Source organism: Dermacentor andersoni, chromosome 7 (genome assembly GCF_023375885.2).
Source record: "Dermacentor andersoni chromosome 7, qqDerAnde1_hic_scaffold, whole genome shotgun sequence".
Classification (NCBI taxonomy): domain Eukaryota; kingdom Metazoa; phylum Arthropoda; class Arachnida; order Ixodida; family Ixodidae; genus Dermacentor; species Dermacentor andersoni.
Window position 1 is genome coordinate 111,604,506 of NC_092820.1, and position 14,045 is coordinate 111,618,550.

General features: G+C 45.1%; 1 protein-coding gene across 3 annotated transcripts in view; it reads left to right on the forward strand.

The window, feature by feature from the left end:
- The first annotated feature begins 589 nt into the window (after positions 1 to 589).
- The window catches only part of LOC126533982 (uncharacterized), a 47,084-nt gene continuing 33,628 nt past the window's right edge, over positions 590 to 14,045 (forward strand). The window contains exon 1 of one of the 3 annotated variants that reach the window (XM_050181199.3): positions 590 to 718. The gene's annotated coding sequence lies outside the window, so the exon portion shown is untranslated. Of the gene's footprint in view, positions 719 to 4,960; positions 5,455 to 14,045 lie in introns of those variants that run through there. The other 2 variants (XM_055072526.2, XM_055072525.2) reach the window with 2 other exon arrangements.

Consider the following 14,045-nt stretch of genomic DNA (forward strand, 5'->3'; position numbering starts at 1 on the left):
AGCCATGCTGTTGCGCCCAGATAATGTTATTGCTTACAAGAAATGCATTCAACTGCAGTACAATAAGCTTTTAAAATAGTGTGCTAACTACACTAAGAATTCAAATTGGTCTATAACTACTCGGATGGTTCGGGTCACCAGTTTTGTACACAGGGATAACTTTTGACGCTTTCAGTATATTTGGGTAAACATTACTACTTATCGCAAGGTTAAATACGCGACAAAAATGCACGCATAAGACATCAATATTGCTTTTCGATATCTTAACCTGAATACCGACAAGTCCGGATGCCTTATTAGCCCCCCAAATAACTTCACCACACTGCACAAAAACATGCTTTCGGATTTCGCTGACGCGTCGTGTTCCCTTAGAGCGAGCATCCCTTTCAGTTTCTCGCGTTCCGTATTGTTTCTTATCAGGCCGCGAAGGGAGATATGGAGGGCGCGTTCCGCAGGGTCCTCTCTCTCTCTCTCTCTCTGTTGTTTCAATAGCTAAAGGATCGATGACCACGCGCTTATCCTCACGATTGCATCCCTTATGGTGCAACCTTCCAAGGATGAAACGCACGCGGCTCGCAGGCTGATCGTCCTTAACGAGCGCTACGTGGTGAGGCCATTATAAAAGGAACGTCAGTCGGACTCTTCGCTCACACTCGCGTGAAACGCGTCGCGACTTCTGGTCATCAAAGCTTACCAACTGGGAGCACTCTCTGTGCGCGTGAGTTACACTGCAACGATCCATTCTTTGCTGTGTGCGTGTTAAGTGTCGTGTGTGCTGTGTGTAAGATTTCACTCGTGATCGCATTTATCCGCGGTGGCATTGCAGGCGTTGGCGCGAGGTTAAAGCTATCCGTGCGACGAAAAGGGCATCTCGCGCTACCACGTCTCCAGTCTCAGGCCGCGTGCTTAGGATGCGGAAGGCAGGCGCAGTGTATGGCATGTCGCTGAGGTTGTCGTGAATCCGCATCTCGCGGGGAGTCGAACGATATTTGTGCCCACCTTCGAAGACGCGAGACACTTCCTAAGTGATTTGCTTTTTCTGCAGAAGCGGAATCTTAAGACGTTGTTGCCCACCGTGCTAACATTAGCAAATGCTCACAAATACTCGAACGCGCTATAGGAGGACGCGAATAGAAGCCTGTTCTTGTCCGCTCTAGTCAAGCAGACGAGCGTCGCGTTTGCTACCCTACATGGGGGAAGAGAAAGGGGGACTAGAAAGAGGAAAGCGGGAGAGAGTGAACACTGTGTGTGCACGCAGCAAAGTGCCTTGAAATCAGTCAAATCGAAGCGAGTGCCCCGTCGATACATTGAGCTGCCGTTATTCTGCTGTCTGAAGCTAATCTTGCTGCTTCCCCATAGCTGGCGATGCGCATTGAAGTCACTTCGCAAGACCAAAGGACCTGTGGCCGTTAGCAGTACGTTGCAGTGCGTGGCAGTATATCTTTAAAGTGAACTGTGGCCTTTTTGACTTGAGTGCGAATAGAATGCTGCGGTTGAGCCATGACGCTTACTGACGACTTGCAAGTACAGAATTTAGGGCATCCAGTACTTGCACTGAACTTCGAGCTGACGGAGTATGCAGGTTATTCAAGGGCATTCGAAGAGTATTCATCAGAGCCGGGATCATCATCACAATTTTGTGTATTCAGAAAATTACACAATATGCGGGCTGTTTAACCGCATAATTATTCAAGTTTAAACATTGGAATTCGAAAACGCAAGATACATTAGAAAAAAACTTCCGAAGTTGCAGGTACGAACTAGGAAACGTCTTATTCGTATCTAAACCTGTCCATATTCTGCAATAATTCTTTCGGCGTTTTAAAGAAAATTGTATATATACCATGTTACTAGTATACTGCTCATGCTCCGTGACCGTTATATATATATATATATATAAGCACTTTTCGAAAACATGTTGGAAATTATAATTTTCCATCGCTACGTCATTGTACCGACAGTAAATATGTATAAATTCCATTGTTATTTCATGGAGCACTTGTTGAACAGTCATGGAAAAGTGGCCCCCATGAATCCATTGTATATCCATTGGAGTATTATTGTGTTGTTTTCCCATGGTATCTTCATTGCATTTCGATTGCGTTGTTTTATAGGATCTTTGTTGGATTTTCATTTTACTGTTTTTCCATTGGGTTGTCATTGTATTGAACTGTATCTTCATAAAGTTGTCGCATTTAGTCTTCATTACAATCACTTCATGTAAGATAATGCTTACTGAGATTCGAAATGAAGGGCAGCCAACTGTAACCAACAAGAAGTCATAAAAAAGGCATAGTATAACATATTTTATTTATTGCGAAAGAAGCAAGGACAGGCTGCTTTTGATGTAGGGAAGATTGGCTCCCGGAAACTGAGCAGGTGTATCCTGAAAAACGAAAGGATAAAATAAACAATGCGCAGCTTTAGCAAATTAAATTAGCAGAGAATAATACCTATTTAAGTCACAAAGCTAGGCAATGAACATGTACTAGAAGCTTTCGTGTTTAATCAAGGTGCTATTGGTGTTCTGTATAAGGAGCTGTAACAACAGTACAATGAGTCATGGTAAATGTGGCAAGAGCTTTGTACCAGCTGCCGGACAGAAAGTATACAACTAAATGAGATTCTATGCAGATTAAACTAGCTTCATGCTCGAATTATCCGCCTGAAAAATCCTGTAACATTTTTTGTGTTCTCCTTCATTAAATGATTATTACGAACAGCAGTACCTTTTAAATTATCTGATGGCCACTGTGGCAAAGCAAGGCTTGAAAACAACATATGAAAACATTCCATCTGCAAGGCACAACTTCCTGTCCCTCTTTAATTAGTTTCAGAGAAAACATACAGCATTTTTAAAGTAGGTACAGCCTGCAGTTTACACATCCCAGCAGTGCGGGTCAGATAAGCCGCGAATGGATTAAATCAGCTCCATGCTCAACGTGACTGTCACACCAATGCGATGGGACTCTCCAGCTCTGTGCAGTTACTAAGGTCCTGCTAGAGTGAGCCTTTCATGCAACATAAGCCGCATATATTGGGCACTTTGTAATAGCAACAATCACTAAGTTCATCCTTGAAGTCCTGAGAATGTTTGCAGGCTTTTCTCAGTAAAAAAAAACTATAAAATAGGTAGCACATAGCAAATCGCCGAGCATGTTTTAAACTGTGCCATGGGAACCAGCTAGTGCACAAGTACACCTAGGATTACATGTGTGCTATCTGGCCAGCTATGATCAATCCATAACTCAACCAATCATTTGTTTGATCAGGCATCTAAAAATTGTGCATAATATCGCGGCCATAGTGTTAATAATAAAAGAAGTGAACTATTTGTTTTTCTAGACTAATTATTAGGAATACTTGCTCTACTACAGCTAGTTGCTAACAGTACAGTTTGTATAAGCACAATAGGCTTTCTGAAATTTATACGCATATTCTGATTTAATTATTTAAGACTAAATGACTGTAATATAACAGTGTAAACACCTATCACAGTCTCCACACATACGGTGTCGAGGGCCTCCGCCGTAACCGTCTCGCTCCGAAGACAGCTCTTGCCCCCAAAAGGGCGACTTGCCGCGGAGCTCACCATCAGTAAAGACGTCGAGCAAAAGTTCCCCTGCAAATTTTCCAGGGCCAGAGCCACTGCCTCAGTAGCAGGCCCGGCTCAGCTGATCGAGGATGCTCTTATAAATGAGCGTTCCGCCGCCAATGTCTACCTGTACACAATAAATTAAGGGAAGCTTTAGAAGCTCACTTTTGATCACACAGAGCATAAAGGTGAGCAATGTATCATCAAATGGAATAGCCATAAAAGACGGCAGAAGAAAAACAAGTGTCTCGCAGCATCGTTACACGGTTTTCATTGCAGAGGCATTTCTTTGACAGTTACTTGCAGTTACTGACACTGCAGCGCGTGTGCGAATAAAAAAAAAAGAAGACAGTGAGAGACAAGTATAACATGTTCAGAGGTGGACTTGGTAGTTGCCGGCTGGTTGCCCACAAGACCATATTCACACTATCAATTAGGTGATAGAGAAATGTGCGGACTATAACCAACCCTTATATATATAGCTTTCATTCATTACGAGAAAGCGTTTAATTCAGTCGAAAGCTCAGCAGTCATGGAGGCATTACGGAATCAGGATGTAGACGAGCCGCATCTAGGATACTGAAATATATCTATAGCGGCTCCACAGCCACCGTAGTCCACCATAAAGAAAGCAACGAAATCCCAATAAAGAAAGGCGTCAGGCAGGGAGATACGATCTCTCCAATGCTATTCACAGCGTGTTTACAGGAGGTATTCATAGACCTGGATTGGGAAGAATTGGGGATAAGCGTTAATGGAGAATACTTTAGTAACTTGCGATTCGATGATGATATTGCCTTGCTTAGTAACTCAGGGGACCAACTGCAATGCATGTTTACTGACCAGGAGAGGCAAAGCAGATGGGTGGGTCTAAAAATTATTCTGCAGAAAACTAAAGTAATGTTTAACAGACCCGGAAGAGAACAGCAGTTTACGATAGGTAGCGAGGCACTGGAAGTGGTAAGGGAATACATCTACTTTGGGCAGGTAGTGACCGCGGATCCGGATAATGAGACTGAAATAATCAGAAGAATAAGAATGGGCTGGGGTGCGTTTGGCAGGCATTCTCAGATCATGAACAGCAGGTTGCCATTATCCCTCAAGAGTGTATAACAGCTGTGTCTTACCAGTACTCACGTAAGGGGGGAAACCTGGAGGCTTACGAAAAGGGTTCTACTTAAATTGAGGACGACGCAACGAGCTATGGAAAGAAGAATGGTGGGTGTAACGTTAAGGGATAAGAAAAGAGCAGATTGGGGGAGGGAACAAACGCGAATTAATGACATCTTAGTTGAAATCAAGAAAAAGAAATGGGCATGGGCAGGGCATGTAGTGAGGAGGGAAGATAACTGATGGTCATTAAGGGTTACGGACTGGATTCCAAGGGAAAGGAAGCGTAGCAAGGGGCGGCAGAAAGTTAGATGGGCGGATGAGATTAAGAAGTTTGCAGGGACAACATGGCCACAATTAGTATATATAACGCATATAACTTAATAACGCATATAAAAAGCTGTAATGTTTATAGACATCAAGGAGCTGTATCATAGAGAAGGGATCACGTAAAACTGCGACCGTAGTCAGCCGTAGTAGCGCACAGCACCTGTGCATTGATGGCTGCCATGTCAAGGCGAGGCGTGCGTGATTTTTAGTGAACGATGAGTTTTTAAGGAAGTCGATGTGTTGGCGCCTCGGCAATTTTATTCGTGCAGTAGTATATTTGTATAGTTTGATCTGTGGGCGATGTGCGACTTGAAAACAACGGAAAGCAACTGTTTTTACCTCTGTGCTTCGCGGCTCTGTGGATCCATCAGCGTGCATCAATGTGATGTTTTCTCCGGTGCCGATCCTACCACTTGGAGGTAATTATCCTACTTAATTATGCTTCTATAGTATAGTATGAAGTTATTTTCTTTCTTTTTTTATCCGAACGGTTGATGTACTTCAGTACAGCGTCATTGGGCCGACTGCTGTCAGCATAGCAGCAATGACGTACCTGATGCCGTGCAAGATTTCTGCCTAGGGTTGTTTTCGATGTTTAGATGTAACATAAAGAACATCTTAAGTTCATTTTATGTGCTTTCTGATTCTTCTGTCGTGTGAGGTGGTGTCATTTTTCATTATAATAAACATGTCGAGCTAAGCACATGACACTTTGTCCTAAATTAGTTTGGAAATTGTGGGGCCATATTATTCCCATTTAGAAGCAAATACTGCCACCTTAAACATTTTGTGGCAGGACTAGCACCCCTGCTTTTAAATGTTTCTATATGTGTGTATGTTTCTGCCCAGGTTTTTTAAACCTCTTTCTTAAAAGCACATTCTCTGGTCGAAGCGGTGGAGTAAAAGCTCTGGCAATCAGCATTACTGACCTGACCAAGATCCCGAAAGAGGAATCTGTAAAAATATATGCTGTGCTAATAAATTCTTCTAGCAATTATGCCTGTTTTTTGCTCTGTATCTGGTGCACTGCAACATTTTATTTCACACCAATAGACCTATAAGACTAATAGAGCAATACACCAATATATCTGTTAGGCTAATGCACTAATAGACATAACAGACTGTATTAGTGTCAATAACCTCATAGGCTATTAGTTTTTGTATAGGAATTTTTGCTAGGGCTAATACAGCTTCAATGTTAACTAGAGTATGCGGCCGCCATTTCAGAACAGAAGACTTCATAGAAGAAAAAAAGAGGCATGCAGGTTCTGCAGAGCCTCATGTGTTGCAGGAGACGCGCTGCAGAACACGCTCTTTTCGTTTGTTTTTGCACCATCACGACTTAACTGTTTTGAGTTCCTAAATGATGGAATCACACGGCACAGGTTCTCAATTTTTGGCGCCAGCTGTGTCTTCCTTGCGGTGGCAACAAATGTAATTCGCAAAATCTTTACGAAGGGAACGCGGCATCACGCACCGCTTTTAAGGAAGTCTAACGACGTGACGCGCCATTCAGCGCATGCACTCCCGGCTTGCGTGTAGTCTGCTACACGAGTAGACGGTAGCACGCACAGGGGCTCTTTCAGCGCCCAAGCTTTCCCATTATATGCTGGCAAACACTGCTTTCAAAAATGGAAGCGAACGTAACGGTGACAGAACTATTTTCCGCGCATCGGATTCCAACTGGCGTGCGCTCTCGTATCGGCGTAGCAGACGACGCGCGAGCGCATCGAACAGCTATAGCCGCGAACGACACATGCATCTAAAATGGGCTGGTTGCCAAGAGCAACAAGTGCCACAGGGTTCGCGTTCACAAAAGTGTTGATTGTACTCGAAACAACGCGAATACAGTCGAAAGCTCAAGCATTTAACAGCTGCGAATACAGTCGCACCCTACGTCTCCATTAGCGACGATGATCCTACTCTGGTGGCGGCGCGTGGCGGCGAAAAGCCGTACTAGAGCTCATGGCCTAGTACGGTTTTGTTACCTTTGTTTTCCTCTCCTTTTCCGAGGCACAGAACAATAGAGAAGGCACTGGCCAGACAGGCCAAGAAAAAACAAAGAATGATATCAATGTGGCTTGTTAACCTTTTTACATTTCGCTAGGTTTGGTGAAAAACTTTCAAAGCTATTTCGTTCGAGAAAGACTCCTGCAATTTTTTTACAAAGCGCTGAGCTATTCACAAAGTCTAATAGACTAAAGTACGTCGTAGCACAAATGACGATTGCCTGCGTAGACAAAATGCGTTATTATAGATGGCAATGTTGAGGCAGTCTCCGAGATCTCCTCAGTGATGGCGCATTGTTAGCATCTCGAAGGCCACAATTCGATTAGGTTGGTCATGAAGCGAGCAGTGGCAAATGGTCGCGATTCACCACTGGTTTGACTCATTCACTAAGTGCTCAATTTTTCAGTCGTTCGAATGCAGTGGCAAAGCTAAGATGCTTAAACAATGCGCCGAATGTTATTTTACGTGGCAACGATAGCGCAAGCAGAGGGGAACCGCATCAACAGACAAATGTTTTGTTGTGGCGACGGGCAGGTCGCGCTTGCTGGTGCGAACATGAGTCTCCATGAGTCGCGTCTTGGTGGCCATTGATACATGTAAAACCTCAGTAAATGAAGCAGACTAGGTGACTATTTGTCTCCACAATGTTTGAAAGGGTTTTGATGCCAATAAATATCGTCATCATCATTGTAATTGGTCGCTTGACCTCTGCCAATCGGTGGTGTGAATGCACTTACAATGCATTTCGTTGCACATCTTGCCGTAATGTATTAGTATAAATTTACACGAGGTCGCTATTCCGCAGGCTCTGTATCGCTAGACATTTTGGTAAGCACTAGTAGGATCCGTGCATCGACGTACCGATAGGCTAGAAACAAAAGTTCAAAAACCGGTTACCTGTCAGTATTCTGCGTGCGTCTGCATGCATTGAGGAAGACATAAAGCTACGTCTGCCGACGCCAGCCATGGTAACTGATGAGGGGCATTAGCGCAACAAAATACGCACTCAGTGGTTAGTTCGCGCACAGTGGAAAGCGTAAGTTTGTGCTTACAGCGCAAGCCTACACGTGGGCAGAGAGAAGTAAACATGGAGAACGCTGCCACTGTTTTCTTGCAGGGTGTCTGTCTGTATCCACCAATAGGGAAGGTGGGGGGAGGAGGTGGCCACCTCTCCCCATCCCCCGCCTTCTCCCACCCGTATGTAGCAAGAGATGCATAACATTATACTTAGAAATGCACACATGGCTTCCTGTCCTTGAAAAAAGTATAGAACTTCGGCAAGGCTGACATTTGAGCGAGTCGATACAGTTCCGTGATAAAGGTAGATTGAAGCACAAGGACACAGAAGTAGTATAAACACTACAAGTGCTTTGGTGCCTGTTTTAGAATAAAATTTCACGACTTGTGCAAATATTGGGAAGACCATTTATTCCCACAAGAGTACTTAATCAGACATGCACTTTGGCTTCACTATACTGACACCTTCGTAACAGCTTCGAGAGCTGTAAGGACCAGCATAATGCCAGCCGTTTTTGATAATTTCAATGCGCACAGTATGTACACACCGATAAGGATAGATTTTCTTTTGCTATTGTGTACTAATTTGCCTCACCCAATGTGGCCCTGCAGTACACTGCATCGCCACTTTCTGTGTATACCTTGAACAGTGGGATGTACATATTCTCTCCTTGGTAGTACAATGTTGAAGCTTTACACTGCAACACCTGCACTCAACTTTTTCAGATCTTCCATTGCAGTTATAGCACGCATTGCAACATTCACATTGATTAAAGCAAGCTGAACTACTCCAGAAACTGTGCATTTGGCGCTGCAGTGGGTCAATACTCAAAGAGTACATTATTTTGCAGTGGCCTTTATTCTGCACTTGAACGTAGAAGTGCCTGTGCAACAAAATTTTTAATAATTTCTTGAAGCTCTGGCAGCTTAATTACGCCATTTCATGGTCTAGCTTAAGCAAAGGGATTGTAGTGCTTTTTTCCCGTAAATTGCATGTCGCCTCTTTATCGGTCAGTTGTTGGTTTTTCACAATGGAAAATTAGTATTATTTGATTACTTTCATAATATTTCATATTATTTCAATAAAGATATTGGTGAACTAGCATTGTGGGGGCTCAATCAACGTTGAAATATTGTGGAGTTTCCATTGAATCAATGATAGTACAACACATCAACAATGCAAATTCAACAACCATTTTTGTAAGGGCATCATGTTACTAGCATACTGCTCATGCTCCATGGCGGCTGTGCCCTCAATTCTGCCGAGTATTAATAACAGCGCTTAAATTAGGCAGGTATATCCTAGTGATTTTTTTCGCCGAATCCCATGTCACCCTTTTCACCCACCGTTCACTGCTACATAATCCCACCGATAACGTCGGTGGCGCGCTTCTTGAAACACTGGCGAATCACGGCGACGAATTCCAGTGGAATACAATCGTTACATTATGCCAGTAGTAGTTGCGCCGCTTCCGCTGAGAAAGTGACGGGGTGGCGACAAGTTCAGGTTCATGCCTGAGGAGAACATTGCGAAGCATGCGTGCTTCGGCGTAAGTTGTTAGGAATCATGCTAGTATTTTGCAGAGAGCGGCTACTGCTCTTGCGTCGTCTGTACCCTATGAGTACAGTACCCTATGATATATATATATCAATGACAAGACAGGGAACCGAGGGGCCCAATTTTTATCAATCGCAAGCCACTGAGGGGAAACTACTTGTACTTACTAATTGAATTAAAAAAATGATAAATTATGGAAACGATAGTGGGTGAAAGAACAACTGACTGTAGGTGGGATACGAATCCACGTCTTCGCATTACGCGTGCGATGCTCTGAGCATCGCACGCGTAACGCGAAGACATGAAAGGTACAGGGCAGCGCGAAGGATGGGAAGAAGAAGAAGTGTATATTTTCGCTTGAAATAATAATCAGTACCACGAATATGCAGAAACAGATCCCCTTGCCAACGAATGTATTTGCATCTCCTGTCAAATATAACTCAACAAGTACCCCCAGTGTATAGAAAGAACCAAGATAAGAGGGGAAGTAAAGCAGGAAGGGCCTTTGGCGTCTAGGTTAGAATCTGCGTATATATATATGTATATATATATATATATATATATATATATATATATATATATATATATATATATATATATATATATATATATATATATATATATATATATATATATATATATATATATACAGTCATATCATAAGAAGCCAACAAACACTGATACCAAGGACAACATAGGGGAAAGAACATAGAAGTGTATATTCCCCTATAGTTTCCCCTATGTTGCCCTTGGTGTCAGTGCTTGTTGGCTTCTTATGATATGACTAATAAAAATCGGGCCCCTCGGTTAACCCCCTTTCTTCTCGTTTATATATATATATATATATATATATATATATATCGGTAAAGTTGATTTTCGAGTCATTTTCGGCAATTTTGCGTTTATCTGCTGGCTGCTTTCACGCTCGGAAAACACTTTTATGTAGCACGTATTGAGCAGGAGAAAGCTATGCCGGGAATTTTTCGTGTTGCTCTGCAAGTTGCTTATCGACACTTTTAATCTATTTATAATATTTGAGAAGTTGCTTCATTAATTAAGGCTAGTGATGTAATTAGGTGGAATGGAAGAAATAATCTGAGTATCCTCAAGCGACGGCACAACATTACCTTGGTTCTGTTCAGCTACGTGGCATTTGCGTGATTTTAAATCTTGGTGCATGATAGTTGGGACACCCTCTATTCGGAACGGTGAATTACTACTTACCGATTCGCCGATGTATCTACTCGCCGAGCTAGCTACCATACTAGAGTTCTTCCTGGTGAAGGTTGCCACGACTGTTTTGTTTACCGTTTTGTAATAATGCCCTGACGACGTTATACTCGGCTTAGTCTTTTTATTGTCCCATTCAGCCCTCTTTTATTGCGCGTCTATTGTCATTCACCTTGAACTGCCTATGGCTGCTATGGTCCACCTGTCACACAGCCGCGGTTATGCTCTCCCGAAGGTGTCCGTCTGTCGCCTGAAGACACTACATACGTCACTCTATTGTCGTTCTCGTCTGCTCCTGACGGCATCTATGTACTATGTCCCACCGCTGACATACCGCTTGAAAGAAATGTGGCCGTTCCCCATACTGTGCTCACTGTTACAGGCAGTCAGACTTCGCTCCCTCTCCTTAATTTAACTGCTTGACTTGAATTCATCTCAGAGGCATGTCTTTGGGCGACATCCACCCTGTGAACGACTGCGAGATATCGGCTCGTGACGATGAAATTCCGTCGCCCTCTACAAAAACATCCGATCCACCGACCCTCACAGATGAACTTGGCAAGGTGATTGCACCTGATCTTCTTCCGGCACAAGCTGCTGACCTCCGTCAGGTCTTCGAAACTTACCGTGACATTTTTTACCTTGACGGCCGCCCTTTAGCCCAGACATCGGTGGTAGCCCATCGTATTTACACCGGAGACGCCAATCCGATACGCCGCCGGCCGTACCGCGTTTTACATGTTGAACGACAAGTGATACAGCTAGTAGTCGACAAGATGTTGACTAAAGGCGTTATCGCGCCATCTCGCCGTGCGTGGGCATCCCCTGTTGTCCTTGTCAACAAGAAGGAAGACAGTTGGCGCTTTTGTATGGATTACAGACACCTCAACAAAATCACACGCAAGGATGTCTACCCCTTGCCGCGTATTGATGGCGCCTTGGACTGCTTGCACGGAGCCAAGTACTTTTCATTGATAGTCCTCCGATCAGGCTATTGGCAAATCTCGATAGATGACATGGACCGTGATAAAACTGTCTTCGTAACACCTGAAGGCCTCTGCTAATTCGACGTTAGGCTGTTCGGCCTTTGTGGTGCCCTGGCAACTTTCGAAAGAATGATGGACTCCTTACTTGGCGGCTACAAATGGTCCACATGTCTATGTTATCTAGACAATGTCATGGTCTTTCGACCGACTTTTACGCGTCATTTAACGTGTCAATCAGCTATTCTTTCTGTTTTCCGACGCGCCGGCCTGCAATTGAACTAATCAAAGTACCACTTTGGACGTCGTCAAATAACCGTTCTTGGCCATATCGTCAGTGCCGCTGGCGTTCAACCCGACAGTGACAAGATTTACGCTGTCCAGAACATTCCTGTTCTGTCTTCCGCCACTGACGTAAGAAGCTTTGTTGGACTATGCTCGTATTTCTGTCGTTTTATCAAGAATTTCACCGCAACTGCTCGCCCGCTCGCCGACTTACTTAAATAGGACGTTGCTTTCACATGGGCCCTCGCTCAAATCAAAGCCTTCTCCGCTCTCGTAGAATTGCTCGCGGCTCCTCCATTGCTGGCTCATTATGATCCATCTGCCGCGACCGAACTTCACACGGGTTCCAGTGGCCATGGAATTGGGGCGCTGCTTTTTCAGTGGCAGCATAACGCCGAGCACGTAATTTCATACGCCAGCCACCTACTGTCACCCGTCGAGAGAGAGAGAGCGTAGACTTTTATTTCAAATCAACAAGATTTGAGTCCGGCGTCTTTTTAGTGTGTCTGGGCACCCGCCGCGGACGCGGTTCCGGGACCTTGCCTCGAAGCGGCTTCCTCGGCTCGCTGGACGGCCCAGAGTTGTGCTGTCAGGTCAGAGCTGAGCAGTGCGGTCATCCAGCGTGACCGGAGGCTGGCGGTGGAAGAGACGGAGGGGTCGGCACTGCCCGACTTGTTTGTTAGGTCCCGACACTCCCATAACATGTGATTTAGTGTGGCAACCTCGCCACACGATGTGCATCTGTTTGTAGTGTACATGTCTGGATACATGGCGTCCGTGAGTCTGGGGTTTCTGTAAGAGTCTGTTTGTAATTGTCTGAAGTGTACTGCTTGCGTCCTGTCTAACCTAGCGTGAGGGAATGGGTATATGCGTCTTTGTAATTGGTAGTGTGCCGTGATGTCGTGAAAACTGGTCATACGATCCTCCCATGCTCAGACGTTTGCAGTACCCCGCGGGGGCTCTTCCTCCGATGCTGCTCGGTGAGTCAGGCCTCGAGCAACGCCGTGAGCCGCTTCGTTGGGGGTGCTCATTCCAGTGTGTGCCGGGATCCATAGCAAATGCCTTCGGTGATCAGCGTCGGCCTCTCCCTGGTGTATGGGATCTCGCTGGAGTATCTGATACGCCTCTTGCGAGATGCGCCCATTTGCAAAATTGCGAATTGCCGTTTGCGAGTCGCAGATCACGTATGTAGCTTTGGTTTGTGTGAGGGCCAGTACTATGGCCGCTTCCTCTGCCGCTTCGGCATGTGCCGTGTTCACGGTGACGCTCGTGAGGTGGTTGCCTCAGTGGCTAGTAACTGCCGCCACGAAACTCTTCCTGTCTCGATAGCGGGCTGCGTCGGTGAAGACCGCCTCCTTGTCGTTAGAGTAACTCTTGTTCATGTGTTTTGCCCTGGCTTTACGCCTCCCCGTGTGGTGTTGAGGGTGCATGTTGCGAGGCAATGGGGGTACGTATAGTTGCTCGCGTATGGGTCTTGGAATGTCTACTTTGACGCCGTGTTGCGAGTGGTATGTGATGCCGATATTTTCAAGGACGTGTCTGCCCGGGCGCGTCTTGGATAGGCGTTCAAGTTGGGACACTTGTTGCGCCTCCACGAGTTCTTCGAGCGTATTGTGTAGGCCTAGTTCTAAGAGCTTGGTGGTGCTAACTCCAGGCGCAAGTCCCAACGCACATTTGTACGCCTTGCGTATGAGCGCGTTGAGCTTGTTTTTTTCCGCAACCGTCCAGTTGTGAAACGCTGCCGTGTACCTTATCTGAGAAATGACGAAGGCTTGTATGAGTCGCATGACGCTGCCTTCGCGCATGCGCGCGTGTTTGTTGGTGATGCGTCGAATGAGCTGCATCGTGCTGGCGGCCTTTGCCGTTATCTTGCGAAGTGCTTCGCCATTGCCACCCTTATGCTCTATCATCATTCCTAGTACCCGGA